Source organism: Rhinatrema bivittatum, chromosome 3 (genome assembly GCF_901001135.1).
Source record: "Rhinatrema bivittatum chromosome 3, aRhiBiv1.1, whole genome shotgun sequence".
NCBI classification, from domain to species: domain Eukaryota; kingdom Metazoa; phylum Chordata; class Amphibia; order Gymnophiona; family Rhinatrematidae; genus Rhinatrema; species Rhinatrema bivittatum.
Genome location: NC_042617.1, coordinates 501855119 through 501877768, shown reverse-complemented (window position 1 = coordinate 501877768; position 22650 = coordinate 501855119). Strand labels below are relative to the sequence as shown.

The window sequence follows — 22650 nt, the reverse complement described above, 5'->3', positions numbered from 1 at the left end:
TTAGGGCTGTTCAGCCTGGAGAAGAACCGGCTGAGGGGGGGATATGATAGAGGTCAACAAAATCATGAAAGGTTGAACGGGTAAATGTGAATTGGTTATTTACTCTTTCACATAATACAAGGACTAGGGGGCACTCCTTGAAGCTAGCAAGTAGTTCATTTAAAACAAATCAAAGAAAATTATTTTTCACTCAATGCATAATTAAGCTCTAGAATTCATTGCCAAAGAATGTGGTTATGGCAGTTAGTGTAGCTGGGTTTAAAAAAACATTTGAATAAGTTCCTAGAGCAGAAGTGAACTGCTATTAATCAATAAGGACTAGTAGCTTGAGATAAGAAAATTATTCCTTACCTGCTAATTTTCGTTCCTGAAGTATCATGGATCAGTCCAGACCATGGGTTATGCCTCCCTTCCAGCAGATGGAGACAGAAGAAAACTTGTGAGGCACCCGCTATTACTCAAGAGCGCCCTCTGCGTCTATATCAAAGCAGAACAAACACAGAACTAACTGGTGAATGGCTCAAGCAAAAAAAACATCCCAACCAAATAGGGAACTATATACAAGTTGTTGTTAAGCCATATAGTTTCTGTAGCCCACAACTTGCAAATGCAGTGCCTCTCCTTAATGACGTCGTCAAGCAGGCTAGCTGAAAAATAAAATATTGCTCATGTAATCATCTACCAAAAGCCAGCGGGTGGGCATCTGGACTGATCCATGGTACTACAGGAACGAAAATTAGCAGGTAAGGAATCATTTTCTTTTCCCTGTACGTACCCGGATCAGTCCAGACCATGGGATGTACCAAAGCTTCCCTACAAAGGATGGGCCCTCGATAGCCTTGCTCGAATGACCTGTTCGCCAAACGAACCCAACCCTGGTGGACTTAAGATTTAGGCGATAATGACGCGCAAAGGTATGTAGTGACTTCCATGTAGCCGCTCTGCAAATTTCTTGAGGAGACACCGACTGACTTTCCGCACAGGAAGTCGCCTGAGAATGGAGTGAATGTGCTTTAATAACCTCTGGAGGGCGCTTACCTGATCCGATATACACGGCAACAATGGCTTCCTTCAACCAGCGAGCAATAGTGGTCTTTGAGGCCTTTGTCCTTTCTTGGGGCCACTCCAGAGAACAAACAGATGGTCCGAAAAATGGAAATAGTTAGTGACCTCCAGATAACGAAGGAGCGCTCGCTTAACAGGGAGCGGAGGCAGCTCGATGGAGTCCTCCTCTTGGAAAGCTGGAAGCTCCACAGACTGATTGAGATGAAATGAGGATACCACCTTCGGAAGGAAAGATGGCACTATGGTCAGGGTGACACCTGAATCCATGAAGCGCAGATAGGGATCCCTACAAGATAAAGCTTGCAGTTCCGATATTCTGCGAGCTGAAGAAATAGACACGAGGAACACAGTCTTCAGAGTTAAATCCTTGAGCGTAGAATGCTTCAGGGGCTCAAAAGGTGGGCCACCCAAAGCCCATAGCACCAAATTCAGATTCCACGAAGGACACAGGGCATGGACCGGAGGTCTCAAGTGCTTGACACCTTTCAAAAAGCGGACAATGTCCAGATGTGATGCCAGAGGTGTTCCATCCAAACGCCCTACGAGCGATCCAAGGGCTGCTACCTGAACCCAAAGAGAATTGTAAGCCAAACCCTTGCCGAGCCCGCTCTGCAGGAAAGAGAGGATCTGAGCCACAGACGCACGACGAGGAGCAATCCCCCTGAAGTCACACGGGAATCAAAAACCTTCCATATTCGCACATAAGAAATGGAGGTGGAAGTATTCCTGGCCTGCAAAAGCATAGAGATGACTTCCTCTGGATAGCCTCTTTTTTTCAGCCTTCTCCTCTCAAAAGCCAGGCCACAAGACAGAAGCGATCTGGTCGAAAAATACGGGACCCTGACTAAGGAGTCAAGGAAGATGTCCCAGACGAAGTGGACCGTCCACCGCTAGATTCACTAGATCCGCAAACCACGGCCTTCTTGGCCACTCTGGCGCCACAATAATCACTGCTCCGCGGTGAACTTCTATTCTCCGTAGAAACTTTCCCACCAGAAGCCATGGGGGAAACACGTAAAGCAGAATGTCGTGAAGCCAGGGCAGTATCAGAGCATCCACCCCTTCCGCCCCGTGCTCCCGTCTGCGACTGAAGAAGTGGGGCACCGTTGCATTCCTTAGAGTGGCCATCGAGTCGAGGTGGGGAGGCCCCCACCTCCCGACCAGAAGTGACATTGCTTCTCCGGATAGCTCCCACTCTCCTGGATCCAACATCTGCCGGCTTAAGAAATTCACTTGCACATTGTCTACTCCTGCTATGTGAGAAGCCGCCCGTTGCATGAGGTGACACTCCGCTCATGTCATGAGCTTATCCGTCTCCCAAGAGACGTGCTGACTCTTCATTCCTCCTTGCCGATTGATGTATGCCACCGTCGTAGCACTTTCGGAGAAGATCCGCACAGACATGCTGCGCACCAAAGGGAGAAATCGTTTCAGGGTGAGATGAACTGCTCGGGTCTCTAGCCGATTGATCGGCCATTTCCCCTGCTCTGATGACCAGTGGCCCTGCGCCGCCTGAGTTTGACACACCGCCCCCCAGCCGGAGAGACTGGCATCCGTGGTGACGACCACCCACTGTGGCACTTCCAGGTCTACACCGCTGAGCAAATGATCCAGACTGAGCCACCAGCCCAGGCTGTTATTGGCCAGATCTGGAAGTGGTAAAGGGAGCTTGGAACTCCTGAGACACCGACTTCCAGCGAGAGAGCAACACATTCTGCAAAGGTCGCATATGCGCAAAGCCCAGGGTACCAAGGTCTATGGTTGGAGGCCATGGAGCCCAGTACTTGGATATAATCTCACGCCGTGGGAAGTGTCAAACTCTGGAAATGTATCTGGGAAATGAGATTGAGCGCCCAGTCCTGGTGCAAGAAAGCCTTGCCCACACTTGTGTCGAAGCCGACTGAAGAAATTCAGTGTTTGTGACGATGTGAGACTGCTCTTGGAAAAATTAACCACCCATCCAAGAGCGTTCAAGAGATTCAATACCTTGTCGACCGACTGCTTGCAAAGATCCTGGGACTTCGCCCGAATGAGCCAGTCGTCCAGGTAAGGATGAACTAGGACACCCTCCTTCCGTAAAGCTGCTGCCACCACTACCATTACCTTGTGAAGGTGCGGGGAGCAGTTGCCAGACCGAAGGGCAGGGCTTGAAATTGGTAATGCTGGCCCAGAATCTTGAACCAGAGAAACCTCTAATGAGCCTTGTGGATGGGAATGTGGAGATAAGCCTCTGTGAGGTGTAAGGACGCCAGGAATTCCCCGCTGCGGACCACCGCTATCACTGAGCGTAGTGTTTCCATCCGAAAGTGCAGAACCTTTAGGGCCCGATTGACTGTCTTGAGATCCAAGATGGACCTGAAGGCATTGTCCTTTTTGGGAACCACGAAGTAGACAGAATAGTGGCCTGTGCCTTGCTCCTTCAGCGGCACTGGAAGAATGGCTCTAAGGTCGAGGAGTCTGTTGAACATCTGATGCACGATTAGCTGTTTCCACAATGGCCCGCAGGGGGAGAACAGGAACCTGTCTCTTAAGGACTCTAAAACGTAACCGTGCTGTAGAATATCCAGGACCCACTGATCCGACATGATTTTGACCCACTCCTCATAAAACAGGGAGAGTTGTCCATGAACTCTGGGCGGCGAAGAGTGGGTCGGCGACCCTTGATTGGGTTGCCTTGGAAATGGCTCCTTGTGGCAAGCCCCCCCCCCCGAGGGGATCTGTGGCCACGAAAGGAATGAGACCAAGATTGAGACCTGGCTGACGGAGGATGTTGAGAAACAGGTCTTGACTGCGAAAAACGCTGTTGTCCTCTGAAACGGGCCCTAGAGGAATTGAACGTCTGAAAATTCCTCGGACGGTCTTCTGGAAGCTTGTGTACTTTATTCTCCCCAAGGGATTTGATAATCTGCTCCAAATCTTCTCCAAATAACAATTTACCCTTAAAAGGGAGAGAGCCCAGCTGCGCATTGGAAGAAGAGTCTGCTGACCAGTTCCGGAGCCAAAGGAGACGTCTGGCAGAGACTGCCGACACCATCAACCTGGCCAGGACCCTCAAGAGATCGTAAAGCGCATCCGCTGAATAAGCAATCACCGCCTCAGGCATTCTGCTTGCTGCGCTTCTCCAGGCGGCAACTCCTGGGTACCGAGCAACTGCTGTACCCATCTCAGACCTGCTCTTTGCATTAGAGAGTTTGCAGACACTGCTCTGACACCCAATGCTGGACACCTCAAAGATCCTCTTGAGGTATTGTACTTCGTTTTTTTGATCCTGCAGGTCACGCAAAGCTGTTCCCCCCATCACTGGGATGTTCGGTCCTCTTAGTGACCGCCGACACCGACGTGTCTACTTTTGGAACTTTAAGAAGTTCTAAGAATTCCTTCAGGGAGAGGATAGAGCTTATCATAGCTCGTCCCACTCGGAGGCTCGAGTCAGGAGAATCCCCACTCCCTGGAGAGCAGCTTGCAGTAGCATGGGATAAAAAGGAAATGTTTTTTGCAGGAGGACGCAGTCCCGCTAGAAACAGGATCACCTTTTGACACCCCCGTATTCGTGTCTGGGGGGTCCTGAGGCGCATCTATATTCAACTCAGAAAGTACATGGGAAATAAGCGATTCGAGCTCTTCCCTTTTAAAGAACCGCAAGACCCTGGGTCATCCCCTCCACGTGCACACCAGACAAAGCTCCCATTCGGGTCCGCAGCACTATCCTGGTCCAGATCCGGGTCGACTGGAGCCGGGTCTGGCAAGTTGGGAATGGGAATTACTCGAACCTGAGTGAGTCCCCGAAACGTCCCAGGCACATCCAATCTGCTTACCTTGGGGGAAGGGGGGGCCAGGAAGGAACGCTGTCCTGCTGAAACATACGGGCCAGGTAAGCATTATGCATTAATAAAATAAAATCAGCCGAAAAGGCAGGTGGGGGATGGGCCCCATCTGGGGGAACAAAGGAGCTGTGCCCTGAAGTTGAAGGGTCCCCCGGGGGGTCCACCGGAGTAAGCAAATCGGCATCGGGCTGCCCTGTGGATGCACTGACATAGACACATCTGCATTCAAAATGGCTGCTGTTTCTGCGCTTGGCGGGAACGGGGCCGACCCCCCCCCCCCAAGGGAAGATGGGCTGAAACACCACTGCCCCCGTCCACTGTCTGCTACTCGATAGGCCTCCCCACTGGGAAGGCATTTGGTACAGATCCCCTCACGGCAAGGAGCAGAATCCCGGGCTCCCCGCAGGTGGCACATCGCATCCGTCGCGGCATGGGGGAAGGGAACAGCTTAGACACTGACAAAAACTGCCCCGAAAGTGCTCCTGGCAGCCACCGAGAAAAGTAAACGGAGCCAAAAACTTCTCCCCTAATGACCGCAACGGCTTGGGCTCTCTCTTTTTTTTTTTTCTTTTTTTTTTTTTAATAGAACTCAGGAATGGCGCCTCTCAGCCCACAGAGCCCCGAGGAATGGCACCTCTCGGGCCAGTCAGTCTTAGGGTAGGGGGAGTGGCTGGACCACCAGCTTGCACCCATAGGGCCAGGAACGGAGAAAAAAAAATTAAAAGAAAGCAAACCTACCTGAGAAATAATACAAGCCTATTCTCAAGGCCAGGTACACATACAAGCTGTAAGGCAGGCAAACTTAAAAGCCTTTCTTCTGTCTCCCTCTGCTGGAAGGGAGGCAAAACCCATGGTCTGGACTGATCCAGGTACATACAGGGAACTATTTATTTAATGTTTGGGTACTTGCGACTTGGTTGACCACTGTTGGACACAGGATACTGGGTTTGATGGACCCTTGGCCTGACCCAGTATGGCAAATCTCGTTATCATGGATAAAAGCATGCGTTACTTTCTGCTGTCATCAAGTAAGAAAGCAGTTACAGACCTCAGTCACAGAACACAAATTAAGGACTACAGTCACATCTCTGGCATACCTTAATGTATCACCTCAAGAGATATGCAGGGCAGCCACTTGGTCGTCTATCCATACTTTTTTTAAGCAGTACTGTTTGAATACTGAACTATCGAGTTCTTCTTCTTTAGGTCCAGAAATGCTACATTCATTTCTGTCAGTGCTGGTGCAAGAGTCTGCAGCTGCACTTGGCGGCAATGACTTAATGGCACCACGTATTCTCTCTCTCTCCTCCCTCACCAACTTGAACTTTGCACATCATGAACCTCTAAAGCTCCATTCACACACCGTGACCTTTCCCAGCTCCATGCCTCTCCACCCCAATTTGCTGCTTTCAAAAATGCCATCCTCATGTCAGACTACTGCACCCCTTCCGGCACCAGCCTAGTCAACCTAATGTTCCTTTGACCCTGGTTTCAGTAATAATACTTTTCAACCTCTCAGGAAATGAAAAATGTTGATTTTTACATGATAATATATATATTTACATTTTTCATATAGCTAAGCAGTCTCAGAATATGGGGCTGTTTTGTTTCTGGTTCAGAGAGAAATCAGAGTTGCACACCTGTGACAAGAGTTCTCTCTGAATGGCAAAACAAAACAGCCACACATTTCCGTCCACCTCCTAGAGGTTGAAAACTAAAACAATCCTTCCTGAAAGCGACAAACTTCTGAAGAAAAGTAACCTTGCTCCAGCACAGGAACCCTACTACGCATGCTCTGAAAACATTTTGTAGAATTGGAGCTGGGAAGTACAAGACTGGTCAGTCTTGGTGCAGTCGGTGATGTCACTCAGAATGTGTGGCTGTTTTGTTTTGCCATCCATGGAGAACTCCTATCAAAGGTATGAAACTTTGATATATCCTTTAACGTCTCAATGGTGGCTGCGATGTACATGTCCGGCGCGCAAAACGCCCAGTGTAACATCTTGGTGCTGAAAATGCCATGTAGCCAATGTTCCCTGCTCCTGTCTCAGGGTTGCCAGGTTTTCATGAAAGAACAAGCAGTATTTTCCAAAAAAAAACCAAGCCCAAAACACATGAGATTAAAACTACTTTTATTAGAAGGTATTACACAGAAAACACTTAAAAAATACTTTTGTGAGTGTAATGGAAGAAATACAGTGCCTTGCAATATTATTTAACCCCCTAAAATGGCCATCAGATTTTTGTGGCTCACATGACATTACACAGATTGCTCCAGACAGTATGCGCTAAAAGTAAATTTTTAAACACACAATTCATTATTCAGTAATGGCTTCTACCTAGCCATCCTCCGATGCAGGCCAGTTTTATGGTTGACTGGTGCACAGTCTCAGCCACCGAACTCTGTAGCTCCTTCAAAGTGAGAAAAAAAAAAAAGGGCACCACACACTTATCCCCCCCAACGTCTGGCCCCCTCAAACTCATTCCTCCCCCTCCAAGTACCTCTTCTTTTGGATTGTTACCAGTTAAATGCTTTATTCCCTTCACCATTCAAGCCTGCTGTGGTGCATACAATCTTCCTCTTGGCCAGGCGCTGTTGCTTGCCGTCACTGCCTATCTTCCCAAGTGCTCCTCTGACCGTGGACAGGCCTCATCACAGCAGCAGCCAATCACAGGGACAGCTGGGCTCAAGTCCCACCCACCAAGCCCAAAAAACGCGATTACAGAAAAAACGCCCAAATAATAAGCAACCAGCGAATTGAAGAAGAAAAAAAAAAAAAGCGACTCGCTAGGGAAAACCCTCAAACCCACAGGAAATAAGCGAGGTTGGCAACACTGCTCTCCCCTTGATATAACCGTCTTAGCTACCTCTCCCCAGCAATGCTACTCCCCTTTTTCTCACCCCATCTGGTGGCAGCAGTAGCTGGGATCTGTCAACCCCTCCTCCCGACTAAAACTTGCCGGCACGCCCGGGTTCCCTCAAGACAGGCCGATTAGGCAGCTTTGCTATATAAGGCGATTAAAATAAGGTTCTGTTGCTAATCTTGTCAATTGACTGTTTCTGGAGTGTAGTAATGCTTCTGCCTTTATGTTTGTACCGGGCTAGTGTGAACTTTGGATCTCCGGCTTCACCATGAGTTCCAGATGCACATAGATAAGGGCTCGGCTAGGAACGGAGCCCAGTTTTCACCTGACAGTGGAGCGTGGCATTTGCCAGATGTTGCTCATCTTGTGTTTCACGAGCATGGGAGTTTATAGGCCTGATCCTATCAGCACCTTCTAGGGGTTGCTGAAGCTGTTGTTTTTGCTGGACCTCGGTTTTTGGTATTCATATTTACAGTGTTTTGTTTCTTGTAATTTTGAGTATTTTAGTAGTAACTAAATGAAGGCCTAGAAGTTTGGTGCTATTTTATTCTGAATTCTAATATTTAAACTGGCCACTGATGAGAAAAATTCATCTTTAGAGTTCGTCATAGTTCAGCAGAACATTTCAACCCTTTTTTGTAAAATAGACATTTGTAATTTGTGTAAGCAAATACTGTAATTGATTTCTAATTGCAAAATTGCGTGCTTTTTGTGGCATGATGCAGAGCTTTTTCAGATTTGCTGTTTCTGAATTTGTTGGGTAACTTTTTATATCTAAAACCTGAAATTTTTTAAATGCTTCTCCCCTCCCCCACCCAAAAAAGTTGGCTAATAGTTTTGTTAGTATCCATTAATTTCTTTTATGCAAAATGTAGAGCAACTTTTCTTTATATTTTTCTAGATCCAAGCTGAAAGTTAAACTATTCTATCTGATTTTTTTTATAGCTTCTATGAGAGATTTTTCTAGGCTAGATGCAAGGTGTTGCATGTAGGGAAAAATAACCCTTGCTGTAGTTACACAATCAGGCTGATACAGTACAGTGCGCTCCGACGGCGCGCACAGTTAGCCTGCTCTTGGACGCGCATTTTCCCTTACCCCTTATTCAGTAAGGGGAGAAAAATGTGCGTCCAACCCTCGGCACCTAATAGCGCCCTCAACATGCAAATGCATGTTGAGGGCCCTATTAGGTATGCACGCGGAATACAGAAAGTAAAATGTGCAACCAAGCCGCACATTTTACTTTCAGAAATTAGCGCTGACCCAAAGGTAGGCACTAATTTCTTCCGGCACTGGGAAAGTGCACAGAAAAGCAGTAAAAACTGCTTTTCTGTGCACCCACCGACTTAATATCATGGCGATATTAAGTCGGAGGTCCCGAAGAGTAAAAAAAAGTTAAAAAAAAAAAAATTGAATTCGGCCCACAGCTGTCGGGCCGAAAACCGGACGCTCAATTTTGCCGGCGTCCGGTTTCCAAGTCCGTGGCTGTCAGCGGGCTCGAGAACTGACGCCAGCAAAATTGAGCATCAGCTGTCAAACTCACTGACAGCCGCCGCTCCGGGCTAAAAGGAGGCGCTAGGGACACGGTAATGTCCCTAGCGCCTCCTTTTGCCCGATTCTACCGCACCACCTCATTTGCATACTGTATCACGCGCACCGGCAAGTGGCCGGTGCGCGTGCCGGGAGAGCGGGTGTTCGTCCGCTCTCCCACTTTTTTTACTGAATCGGCCTGCAAGTTAGGTTCCATATTAGGAGCTACCACCCAGGAAAAAGATCTAGGCATCATAGTGGATAATACTTTAAAATCGTCGGCTCAGGGTGCTGCAGCAGTCAAAAAAGCAAACAAAATATTAGGAATTATTAGGAAGGGAATGGTTAAAAGGGAAAATGTCATAATGCCTCTATATCGCTCCATGGTGAGACCGCACCTTGAATACTGTGTACAATTCTGGTCGCCGCATCTCTAAAAAGATATAATTGTGATGGAGAAGGTACAGAGAAGGGCAACCGAAGTGATAAAGGGGATGGAACAGCTCCCCTGTGAGGAAAGGCTGAATAGGTTAGGGCTGTTCAGCTTGGGGAAGAGACGGCTGAGAGGGGGATATAACAGAGGTCTTGAACGAGTAGATGTGAATTGGTTATTTACACTTATTTTAATTAAAAAGTTTTGTGTACCGCACATTGGACATTGACATGACCATCTAAGCAGTTTACAACTAAAACATACATAGTTAAAAGTAACAATTTAAAAAAACAGTACAACAAATCTCTAAAAAATTACATTTGTTTACACTAAAAACACATAGCAGTTGAATTTGGTAATAGTTACTTGGGAGATTGTTTTGATGTGATTTTATACGCTACGGTGAAAAGATATGTTTTTAAAGCTTTCTTAAATTCTTTGGTATTAGCCATTAAACGAATTGCTTCAGGAAATGCGTTCCAGAGGGTTGGTCCAGCAATCGAAAAAGCACGTTTGCGTGTCAGTTCCAGATGTGCTAATTTTCCTGATGGAATTTCCAGCATACCTTTATCCATTGAACATAATTGCCTTGCTGGTTTATAAATTCAGCCATACTGAATTGGTGTTATGTAATAAATTATGCATGATGGTGAGGATTTTATAAGTAATACGGTAGGATATTGGCAACCAATGTAATTTTAACCATTAAGCCTTATGCTCACCTTTGATGCAACTCTAGCATTACTCTCTGCATCAATGGCAGGGGATGGCAGGAAATTTGAATCAAACAGTTACCAACAAGGGCCCTGAACTTGGTGGTTGATGAAACAGATAAGTATGGGAAAATAAGTGTGGGAACTTGCTGGGCAGACTAGATGGGTCGATTGGTCTTTTTCTGCCGTCATTTCTGCCGTCATTTCTATGTTTATATGTAATACTGGGGTGATATGATCTCTGCATGAAATATTGTATAGTACTCGAGCAGTAGCATTTTGAACAAGTTATAGCGGATGTGTAGTTGAAATCGGTAAACCTAAATACAGAGCATTGCAATAGTCTAGACGTCAAAATCAAACACTGGGTTACTGAGCGGAAATCAGAAGGTAATAATAATGGTTTCAACATTTTTAGCATATGGACCTTAAAAAATGATTTTTTTTACTAAAGCTGATATATTATTTGTCATAGAGAGTCTGGCATCTATGATGATGCCTACATTTTTTGCGTGTAATTTTATAGCTATATCTTGTCCTTCAAAATTAAATATGGCAGGAGGTTGAAATATGGAATCAGGTACCACTGATAGAAATATTAATTCTGTTTTTTTTAGTGTTCAATTTTAATCTATTATGAGAGAGCCATGTTTTTATCGCTGTTAAATATAACTGAAGTAGTGAGAATGTTTTTTTCCAAGTATCGGTAAAAGGGACCATGAATTGAATGTCATCTGTGTATATTTTGAAAGTTAAGTTCAAACCGCTTAAAAGGTAACACAGTGGTAATAGGTAAATGTTGAAGAGTAATGGTGACAAGGAGGACCCTTTCGAATAATAGAAGGACTAGGAGGCATTCCATGAAGTTAGCAAGTAGCACATTTAAGACTAATCGGAGAAAATTCTTTTTCACTCAACGCACAATAAAGCTCTGGAATTTGTTGCCAGAGGATGTGGTTAGTGCAGTTAGTGTAGCTGGGTTCAAAAAAGGTTTGGATAAGTTCTTGGAGGAGAAGTCCATTAACGGCTATTAATCAAGTTTACTTAGGGAATAGCCACTGCTATTAATTGCATCAGTAGCATGGGATCTTCTTAGTGTTTGGGTAATTGCCAGGTTCTTGTAGCCTGGTTTGGCCTCTGTTGGAAATAGGATGCTGAGCTTGATGGACCCTTGGTCTTACCCAGCAAGGCAATTTCTTATTCTAAAAAATCTGTAGTATTGAAAGCTCATATGGTACAACATCTTTGGATAATTATGTTGGTTCAATCAAAAGTGTCACAACCTACAAAGAATGCAAAAACTGCAAGCTCTTGTAAGTCCTCTGGGGATAAGGAAATACCTACAGTACCTGAATGTAAACCAATGTGATATCTCAGATCGAATGTCGGTATATAAAAAATAATAAATAAAATAAATACTATAGGACGGCATTACAAATGCCCTCCTGATAACTGCACACATAGTAATATGCACACCGAATGCAAACTCTGTTCTGTAAGCTTAGAGAAAACACAAGAACGTTGCCTAAGCAAAAGTATCCTTAAGTGCTACTGACAAAAGCAGTCCTCTTGATGTCAGCATTATTCAATTGTATCATTAGCAGTAATTTATTTAATTACTTATAGAACTTATATCCCACGAGGTCAGGCTGTTAGCCATTCTAAGCAGGTTAGAGTAAACAATATTTTATAATTACCAGACATTTCAGTACAATGAAAATGGAAGACATATATAAACTCATCCAAAAGCCATTTGGGATAAGTGAGTTTTAAGCTGTTATCAAAAAACCATGTAATCGGAAAGTAACAGGCGGAGTAACAGGCGGAGCGCACTGTTAACCTGCGATTGGACGCGCGTTTTGGACACGCTAGCTTTACCCCTTATTTTTATTTATTTATTTAACGTCTCTTCTATACCGATAGCCGTTCACACATCGTATCGGTTTACATCAAACTAATAACTTTTGGGCAGGGCCCTTACATGTAACAGTTGAAGATAATTAGTAAATGACATAGTAACTAAAATAGGGGTATAATATGCAATTACAGTAACAGTAACTATTGTTGAGACTGGGTAGCAGAAACAACTGAGTAAATATAAATATAAATAAACAGAACTATCATAAGATAACTACAATGTACAGTATATTTACAGCATTCTTAATCATATTCGGCGAGGGGGTACCGAGTCAGTTACTCGACTTGTTACTCTTATTCAGTAAGGGGTAATAGCACGTCCAAAACGCGCGTCCAACCCCCCCGAACCTAATAGCACCCACAACATGCAAATACATGTTGATGGCCCTATTAAGTATTCCCGCGCGATACAGAAAGTAAAATGTGCAGCCAAGCCGCACATTTTACTTTCAGAAATTAGCGCCTACCCAAAGGTAGGCGCTAATTTCTCCGGGCACCAGGAAAGAGAACAGAAAAGCAGTAAAAACTGCTTTTCTGTGCACCCTCCGACTTAATATCATGGCGATATTAAGTCGGAGGTCCCGAAAGGTAAAAAAAAGTAAAAAAAAAAATTTGAAATAGGCTCGCGGATCGAAAACTGGACGCTCAATTTTGCCAGCGTCCGGTTTCCGAACCCGTGGCTGTCAGCGGGCTCGAAAACCGACGCCGGCAAAATTGAGTGTCGGCTGTCAAACCCGCTGACAGCCGCCGCTCCTGTCCGAAAAGAGGCGCTAGGGACGAGCTAGTGTCCCTAGCGCCTCTTTTTACTGCCGGCCCTAATTTTAATAAATTAAAATACTGAATCGCGCGCACAGGAGAGCGAGCATTCACCCGCTCTCCCACGACTTTTACTGTATCGGCCCGCTTGTGTTGCGATCCCGGGTCGGCCCCGGGATCGCCACTTACCACCGACGCGGTTCCGGCCCGTGCCCGCCTCGCCTAGGCCTGCTGGGGCCTCTAACACCGCGCTCCTGCTCCGACGGAGCAGTCGGCGTCCTGCCGCGGCTGGCCCCGCCCCCTTAGATGCGCGCGTCTCAGCACTAAATTTAAAGGGGCCAGCGCGGGAAAGCCCTGCTCCTCCCTCGGATGACGTCAGACGCTGCAGGGCTATGTAAGCCCTGCAGTCCCAGGTTTCCCTGCCTTGCAACGAGGTTCCCAGGGTGCCCCTGCTTCCAGTTGCGGTGTTCCTGCTTCGTTTCCTGACCTTCCTTGCTCCTGACTCGGATTGGCTTTCGGTGACTCCTTGGCTCCTGACTCGGACTGGCTTTCGGTGATTCTCTGGCTCCTGACTCGGACTGGCTTTCGGTGATCCTCTGGCTTCTGACTCAGATTTGGCTTTCGGTGATTCTCTGGTTCCTGACCCCGGATCGGCTAGCGGAGATTCCCTGGTGCACGACATTGGCCTGGTGAGTGACGACCCTCTGGTTCTCCACCTAGGACTCCGTCAAGACCCCGTCTCCGAAGACCCGCCTAAGTCCCAGCGGCCGGGTCCCTACGGGCTCCTCCTGGGGGGACACCGGCTTCCAGGGTGAATCTCCTAAGTCCCAGCGGCCGGACTCTTACAAGCTCCTCTCGGGGGAGTACCGGCTTCCAGGGCGAAGACCTTCTACCACCAGGCCAGTCTCGCCTCTCTTCATCTTCCCTCTGAGCCCTTGGTCGCATAGGGTCTTCTGTGGTTCTTCCTCCGGCCATCCTCAAGCCTGCCTCTGCCGCCTCCCGGTCTGGACCACTGCTGCAAACCCTCACAGCATTCCATCCATCGGTTCCGGTCGGCCCAAGGGTCCACGCAGCTAACAGATTGCAAGGCCATGGACCCGGCGGACCTTGCCGGCCTCAAAGCCATTCCGGGCATAGCCCAGAAGCTACAGCAGCAACAGATCTGCCTCGACACCTTGATGTCGACTGTACAACGCCTGGCGGATCGTGTGGAGGGGGCTTCTGCAGCCGCGTCTGTGGCATCCTCGTCTCAGGCCAGTATGGGTTCCACCGCTCCTGTACAGATGCCTGCACCAGCCCGGTACTCAGGAGATCCGAAGTCGTGCCGAGGATTCCTCAATCAATGTTACATCCGCTTTGACCTGCTCCCCGCGCAATTTCCCACGGATTGAGTCAAGATGACTTATATTGTTTCCCTCCTTGATGTAAGACCTTTGGCCTGGGCTTCGTCCCTCTGGGAACGTCAGGATTCCCGACTGAACAACCTAGTGCAGTTTATCAAGTCTTTTCGGAGAGTTTTTGACGAACCGTCTCGCGCCTCCACAGCCGCCTCAGAACTGCTCCAGCTGAGACAGGGGAACCGGCCCCTGGAAGAATACGCGATGGAGTTCCAGACCCTCGCCTCTGAACTGGCCTGGGGGGAGGACAGTCTGCATGGAATTTTCCTGGAGGGGCTTTCTCCACGGCTCCAGGACGTACTCGCGGCTCGGGACCTTCCTGACGATCTCCAAGAACTGATTGAGCTGGCCGGGCGAGTCGATCGACGCATCCAGCGTCGCTTCCGTGAGCGAAGACCCACCCCGGGACAGACCGGCCGTAGGACCACGCCGCCTCGGGTTCGATCATCTCCACCCGCGGCCACTGCCGTCCCGACGGAAGAACCCATGCAATTGGGCCGGGGTCCTCTCTCTTCCGAAGAACGGAGGCGCAGACGCTCGCAGGGGTTATGTCTCTACTGTGGTGGTAAGGGGCATTTCCTAGCTCGCTGCACCGAGCGCCCGGGAAACGCCCGAACCTAGAGTCTAGTGGGGAGTTGATTCTAGGCAATACTTCTCCGAACTCCCCATGTACCGTACCGGTAAAACTCTGTCTCCCGGAGGGGGGATTTGACGCCTTGGCTCTGCTAGACTCCGGGTCCGGGGGGAATTTTATCCTCCGAGACTTGGTACAACAACTCCAGCTTGAGGTATTGCCTCAGGAACCGCCCGTGCGGGTATCCTCCATCCAGGGGACCCCCCTTCCTGGGACCATTACCACCCGGACCTGCGCCCTCCAGCTTCAGGTTGGCCTCCTTCATAAGGAGATTTCCTTCCTCGTCCTTGAAAAATCCATCCACCCGCTTATCTTAGGTCTGCCTTGGCTGAGGAAACACTCGCCAGTGATAGACTGGGGCTCGCTTCAGATCACGTCATGGGGGCCTTCATGCTTTCACCGCTGTCTCCCTGCTCGTCCCGTGCAGATGCTTCCGCTCCTGGCAGCCCCGCTGACGGTTCCGCCACAGTACCACGCCTTCCGGGATGTCTTCTCCAAAGAGGGGGCTGAATTACTCCCGGAACATCGGCCTTTTGACTGCGCGATTAATCTGCTGCCAGGGACCACGCCTCCCCACGGTAGGGTATATCCCCTATCACTACCTGAAACCCAGGCTATGTCTACGTATATTAAAGAGAACTTGGACCGAGGGTTCATAAGACCATCTAATTCCCCAGCTGGTGCTGGCTTCTTCTTCGTGGCAAAGAAGGATGGGTCTCTCCGGCCCTGCATTGACTACCGGGGCCTGAACCAGATTACCCGACGAGATCGGTACCCATTGCCTCTGATTCCGGAGCTCTTGGATCGCCTTCAAGGGGCCCGCATTTTCACCAAGCTAGATCTCCGAGGGGCATATAACCTAGTACGGATCCGTCCGGGTGACAAGTGGAAGACCGCCTTTAACACCAGGGCGGCCACTACAAATATCTCGTCATGCCGTTTGGTCTCTGTAACGCTCCGGCCGTGTTCCAAAATCTTATGAACGAGGTTCTTCGCGATCTGCTGCATACCACGGTTATCGTGTACTTGGATGATGTCTTAATCTACTCCCGGGACCTTGCCTCTCATTGTCAACATGTCCGCCAAGTACTCCTGAAATTAAGAGAGAACCGGCTGTACGCTAAATTGGAAAAATGCCAATTTGAACAAGAGTCGCTGCCTTTCTTGGGATACATTGTCTCCTCAACCGGCTTTCGGATGGACCCGGATAAGGTCGCAGCCATTGAGAACTGGCCGCAGCCACAGGGGGGTGAAGGCGCTCCAACGCTTCTTAGGCTTCGCCAACTTCTATCACCACTTCATCCCGCACTACTCCAGCCTGGTAGCGCCCCTGACGGCCCTCACCCGTAACGGAGCCGATGCACATAGGTGGACTCCCACCGCAATACAAGCCTTCCAGGAACTCAAGAAGGCCTTTCTACGGGATACCTGCCTCCGACATCCTGATCCTTTGCGCCAATTTATTGTAGAAGTGGACGCCTCCGACGTGGCAGTGGGGGCTGTGCTGGCTCAACCCTCCAAGAATGGGAAAACCTGGCCCTGCTCCTATTTCTCCCGTAAGTTTTCCTCCGCCGAGAGGAACTACGGTATCGGCGACAAGGAACTACTCGCCGTCAAGTTAGCCTTTGAGGAGTGGCGCCAGTGGCTGGAGGGAGCCCAGCATCCCATCGTAGTCTACACCGATCATAAAAATTTGGAGTACTTGTGCCGTCCCCAAAGACTAAACCCCCGGCAGGCCCGCTGGTCTCTTTTCTTCAGTCGATTCAACTTCTCCCTCCATTATCGACCGGCAGCCAAGAATGTAAGGGCAGATGCCCTCTCTCGTGCTACAGAGACGGAGGATACTCCAGAACCGCTCCGCTACATTCTGGACCCGGCTAAGGTTTGTCTGGCCGCTTCTGACATCGGACCCGCAGGGAAGACTGTTGTCCCAGTCCGCTCCAGGAGGAGGGTCTTAGCATGGGCGCACGATTCCCTCACGGCCGGGCACCCAGGGATTGCCCGGACTCTTGAGCTCTTAACAGAGTTCTATTGGTGGCCACGGATGAGGGACGATGTCCGCCTCTACGTACAGTCATGTCCCACGTGCGCTCAGCAGAAACCATTACCAGGCCGTCCCTGGGGTCTCCTTCAGCCGCTTCCCATTCCCACGGAACCGTGGACGCACATATCCACGGATTTTATTGTGGAGTTACCTCCGTCTGAGGGGAAGACCGTGATTTGGGTCTCTACTGACCGATTCTCTAAGATGGCCCATTTTGTGCCGCTTGCTAAACTGCCTTCAGCTCCTGAACTGGCCGACTTATTCGTCCATCATATCTTTCGGCTACATGGATTACTCCTGCATATTACCTCGGACCGAGGCCCCCAATTCACAGCAAAGTACTGGAGGGCCCTTTGCAGAAAGTTCGGGGTACAACTGGATCTAACTACAGCCTTTCATCCGCAGGGTAACGGTCAGGTCGAACGGACGAATCGTACTCTCAAGGCCTTCCTCCGAGCCTTTGTGGGGGACCTCCAAGACAACTGGGTCTCCCTTATCCCTTGAGCTGAGTTCTCTTATAATCGACACAAACACTCCGCCACGCTACAGTCCCCCTTCCAGTTGGTCTACGGGAAGGTACCCAAGCCTCCTTTGCCGTTATCTGTGACGGTCTCTTCTCCGGCAGCACAGTTGACGGCTGACCAGATCCATCAGCTCTGGCACTCCACTCAGGAGAAACTTCACAAGACCGCGGCCCGGTTCAAGGAATATGCAGACCGGTCTCGACGCTCCGCTCCAGTTTTTCTACCGGGGACAAAGGTTTGGTTAAGCACTAAACACATCCAGTTGCGGACTCCCTCCATGAGACTAGCGCCTCACTACATTGGACCCTTCCCGGTAGCCGAACGCATAGGGGCAGTGTCCTACAGGTTATGCCTCCCATCCACGCTGAAGATTCATGATGTTTTCCATGTATCCCTTCTCAAGCCGCTGGTACTCTCTCGCTTCCGGACCATTCCACCTGAGCCCACCGTTGCCTCCACCGCCCAGGGAGACACATACACGGTGAAGGAAGTCTTGGACGTACGTTGTCGCCGCCATCGGTGGGAATACCTTCTGTCCTGGGAGGGGTATGGCCCAGAAGAGAATTCTTGGGAACCCTCCTCGCATATCCTAGATAAGGACCTTCTTCTCCAGTTTCATTTGGCGCACCCGACCAAGCCGCGACCCCCAGGGAGGGGGCGTAGGAGGAGGGGTACTGTTGCGATCCCGGGTCGGCCCCGGGATCGCCACTTACCACCGACGCGGTTCCGGCCCGTGCCCGCCTCGCCTAGGCCTGCTGGGGCCTCTAACGCCGCGCTCCTGCTCCGACGGAGCAGTCGGCGTCCTGCCGCGGCTGGCCCCGCCCCCTCAGACGCGCGCGCGCGTCTCAGCACTAAATTTAAAGGGGCCAGCGCGGGAAAGCCCTGCTCCTCCCTCGGATGATGTCAGACGCTGCAGGGCTATGTAAGCCCTACAGTCCCAGGTTTCCCTGCCTTGCAACGAGGTTCCCAGGGTGCCCCTGCTTCCAGTTGCGGTGTTCCTGCTTCGTTTCCTGACCTTCCTTGCTCCTGACTCGGATTGGCTTTCGGTGACTCCTTGGCTCCTGACTCGGACTGGCTTTTGGTGATTCTCTGGCTCCTGACTCGGACTGGCTTTCGGTGATCCTCTGGCTTCTGACTCAGATTTGGCTTTCGGTGATTCTCTGGTTCCTGACCCCGGATCGGCTAGCGGAGATTCCCTGGTGCACGACATTGGCCTGGTGAGCGACGACCCTCTGGTTCTCCACCTAGGACTCCGTCAGACCCCGTCTCCGAAGACCCGCCTAAGTCCCAGCGGCCGGGTCCCTACGGGCTCCTCCTGGGGGGACACCGGCTTCCAGGGTGAATCTCCTAAGTCCCAGCGGCCGGACTCTTACGAGCTCCTCTCGGGGGAGTACCGGCTTCCAGGGCGAAGACCTTCTACCACCAGGTCAATCTCGCCTCTCTTCATCTTCCCTCTGAGCCCTTGGTCGCATAGGGTCTTCTGTGGTTCTTCCTCCGGCCATCCTCAAGCCTGCCTCTGCCGCCTCCCGGTCGGGACCACTGCTGCAAACCCTCATAGCATTCCATCCATCGGTTCCGGTCGGCCCAAGGGTCCACGCAGCTAACAGCTTGAAAGCTCATGAGGCAGAGCATTGTACAGGAATAGATCTAGGACTGAAAAGGCTAGCTCACGTGATACTCTAATCATGCTGCCTTGTGTGTAGGTGTGACTAACAAATTGTCACATTCTGAACATAGTTAATCTCTAAGTATGTGTACCTGTAAAATATCTCTTAAATTTAGATTTTAGAAGAAGCAGTACAAAAACCTGCTTTTCAGCGAGAAAGAAGGCTAATGAGATCTCCATGTCTCTGTAACTTTTATATTTAATGTCATATCCACACCTGGTCATTGTCTTCTCCTCCTTCATCCTTGGTAGTCCTCTTTCCCTTCTTCCCTGCTGGACCATGGTGGTTTTCTATCCCTCTTTCTCATTACCTCTGTCCAGCATACCTGGGGATTCTCTCCTTCTCTCCCCTGATAGGCTGCTTTTCTGTAATTGTTTGGGGCTCCTCAATAATTAATGCCTGCTCCTGGCAGGTGTTAATTTTTGTGGGTTAAAATGTGCACTTCGGATGCACATTTTCTTTTTCTGAATTGGGGGGGGGGATAGGTAATAGCCTCATCAACATGAATTTACATGTGGTGAGGGCTGTTATCTATGCACTCGATTGGACACGCGTTTTGGACGCACTAACCCCCTTTTTGAATCGGGGGTTATGGATGCGTGTCCAATCGCCTGTTGAGCTGTGTGCTGTGGCCAGCACACGGCATTGCATTGGTCTATTTGTGTAGTCATAAATTTGGCTTCCTCTTCATCTAGGCAAGCCAACCAGCAAATAGAGACGGTGAACAAAGACATGCTGACATCACTGTCATAGCTCTGCTCAGGCACCAGCCAGCCAGTTTTTCTCCATCTCCAGCAGGTGATGGACATGCATCCGTGCTTGTGGATCTTGGCCTGCCTGGTTTGAACAGGCCAGTTTTACCTCCTGTGGTGAAAGCAGTAGCTCCCTCCCTCATTTGAGTGGTTAAGAAACAATCTCAGGAGATAAGCAAAAATAGGACAGGAGTGAGGTGAAGGCTGCGGCCCTAGCCCTCCTCTGGGCAGCAGAAGAGATCTGAGCTTTGGGCTCAGCCCTGCTGCATAGTCCTCTTCTCTGTCTGGTTCTGCTTTCTTTCCTCTACTCTCTTCCTGCTTTTCTTATTTTGCCGATTTTGTCTGGGAAAGTTTATTGGGAAAAAAAAATAGTGTGTGCGTTTGAGCAGTGCTGGGAGCAGGTGCTGACACGATCTTTTGCAGGTTGGGCAGCAGACAACTGGAAATGGTGCATGATGAATGCGCTTTGGAGCGTATCCATCCTCTCTGACTCTTTTATGGTTTGTCCCTGCAACTCCATAGAAAAGTCAGTGGTTCAGTACACGCTGCCACACATGCTCGCCTAAAGGCAGTGGTTCCAGTTCCAAAGGATCAGGAGGGCACAGGGCACTAATTCCATTAACATGGTGGTTCCCAAGAAAGAGGGTTCGTTTGAATAGCTTTCCTTCAGTTTGCAGGCCGGTTAGAAGGAAAGGCGATGAAAGTTATGTCAAACAATGCGACCTCAGTGGTGTACATAAATCATCAAGGAGAGACTCAAAGTCAACAAGTCTCTCTAGAAATGGATGTCCTTCTGCTTTGGGTGGAATTTCATTTACAGGCACTGTCAGCCTCCCATATAGCAGGAGCAGACAACATGTAGGTGGAATATCTCGGTCGTCACAAGTTAGGTCCAGGAAAATGGGAACTGGCTCCCAACATGTTTCATTTTATTGTGGATTGCTGAGAGTGCCCCTTTCTGGATCTAATGGCAACTCACAAAAGTGGAGAGATTTTACAGTCTGATAAGGGATGATCAAGCTCTCGGAGTAGATGTCCTAGTTCAGGCGTGGCCGCAAGAGAAGTTACTCTATGCATTTCCACCATGGACCATGATCGGCCTTTTCTTGCAGAAGATAGCGCGACATCCAGGCATGGTGCTTCTGGTGCCCTATGTTATGGCTATGGCTGCTGTGCAACCGCCTCACCACCAGGGGTCCCTCTAGTGCTGGCTCTCCTGACAGGCCCAATCCATCTCCCCTGTCCACTCTATGTTCTGGGTTTTCCCTTATTACCCTGCCTGACAGTTCCCTCGGTGCTTCGGCATCGAGCTCACCTGGGCTCCCTGCTCTAGCCTTCCTTCCTTGCTTGCTGTGCGTTTGGTCCCTGGACCTTGCCTTGCGCGGCCTTCGGGCCTTATTCTTTCCTTGCACGGCCTTCGGGCCTTCTTCCTCGCCTTGTACTGTGTGTGCCTTTGGGCCTGCAACTCTGTGTGTGTGTGTGGCCTACGAGCCTTCTGACCTGCCTTGCCCTGCTTACGGTGTGTGGCCTACGGGCCTTCTGTGTGTGTGTGGCCTACGGGCCTTCTGACCTGCCTTGCCCTGCTTACGGTGTATGGCCTACGGGCCTTCTGTGTGTGTGTGGCCTACGGGCCTTCTGACCTGCCTTGCCCTGCTTACGGTGTGTGGCCTACGGGCCTTCTGTGTGTGTGTGGCCTACGGGCCTTCTGACCTGCCTTGCCCTGCTTACGGTGTGTGGCCTACGGGCCTTCTGTGTGTGTGTGGCCTACGGGCCTTCTGACCTGCCTTGCCCTGCTTACGGTGTGTGGCCTACGGGCCTTCTGTGTGTGTGTGGCCTACGGGCCTTCTGACCTGCCTTGCCCTGCTTACTGTGCCCTGACCCAGCCTGAACCCAGACACTGCTATCTGCCGCCTGCCCTGACCCAGCCTGGACCCAGACACTGCTACTTGCCGCCTGCCCTGACCCAGCCTGGACCCAGACACTGCTACTTGCCGCCTGCCCTGACCCAGCCTGGACCCAGACACTGCTACTTGCCGCCTGCCCTGACCCAGCCTGGACCCAGACACTGTTCTAACCATTCCTGTCTCTCTCCACCTGGAGCCACCCTTCTGGGTGGTGTTCACAACTCCTGACCGGAGCCCAGTCGTAACACCCTAGATTGGCTGCGCAGACCCTAGTATGCGAATCTGAATCATCTTCTGGTGGCAACTCCCTCTTCTCAGGGGGTTGTTACGGTAGGGGACCAATGTTTCACGACAATCGGAGGCAGTTTTGTCTTACTGTTCTGCCCTCGAGAGGTCTAGGAACTTAAAGCGAGGTTACTTGGGCAGTAGTGAAAACGCTTTTGATAATGCGCAAGTTTTCCATCTTCTTGGCATATATTTGCCTTTGGCGAGTTTGAGCACTGGTGTTAGAATCGAACTTCTTTGCCCGCTTCAGTGCCTGTTCCCTTAATCTTGGAACAGGTCTGAGTTAAGGGATTAGCCTTGAACACGCTGAAGGTGAAGGTGGCTGTTATAGCATGTTATCGG

General features: G+C 49.8%; 1 protein-coding gene across 2 annotated transcripts in view; it reads left to right on the top strand.

Annotated features, from left to right (window-relative positions):
- The first annotated feature begins 7642 nt into the window (after window positions 1-7642).
- NEIL2 (nei like DNA glycosylase 2) overlaps window positions 7643-22650 on the top strand; it is a 41948-nt gene continuing 26940 nt past the window's right edge. The window contains exon 1 of one of the 2 annotated variants that reach the window (XM_029596133.1): window positions 7643-7714. The gene's annotated coding sequence lies outside the window, so the exon portion shown is untranslated. Of the gene's footprint in view, window positions 7715-7793; window positions 7919-22650 lie in introns of those variants that run through there. The other variant, XM_029596136.1, reaches the window with a different exon arrangement.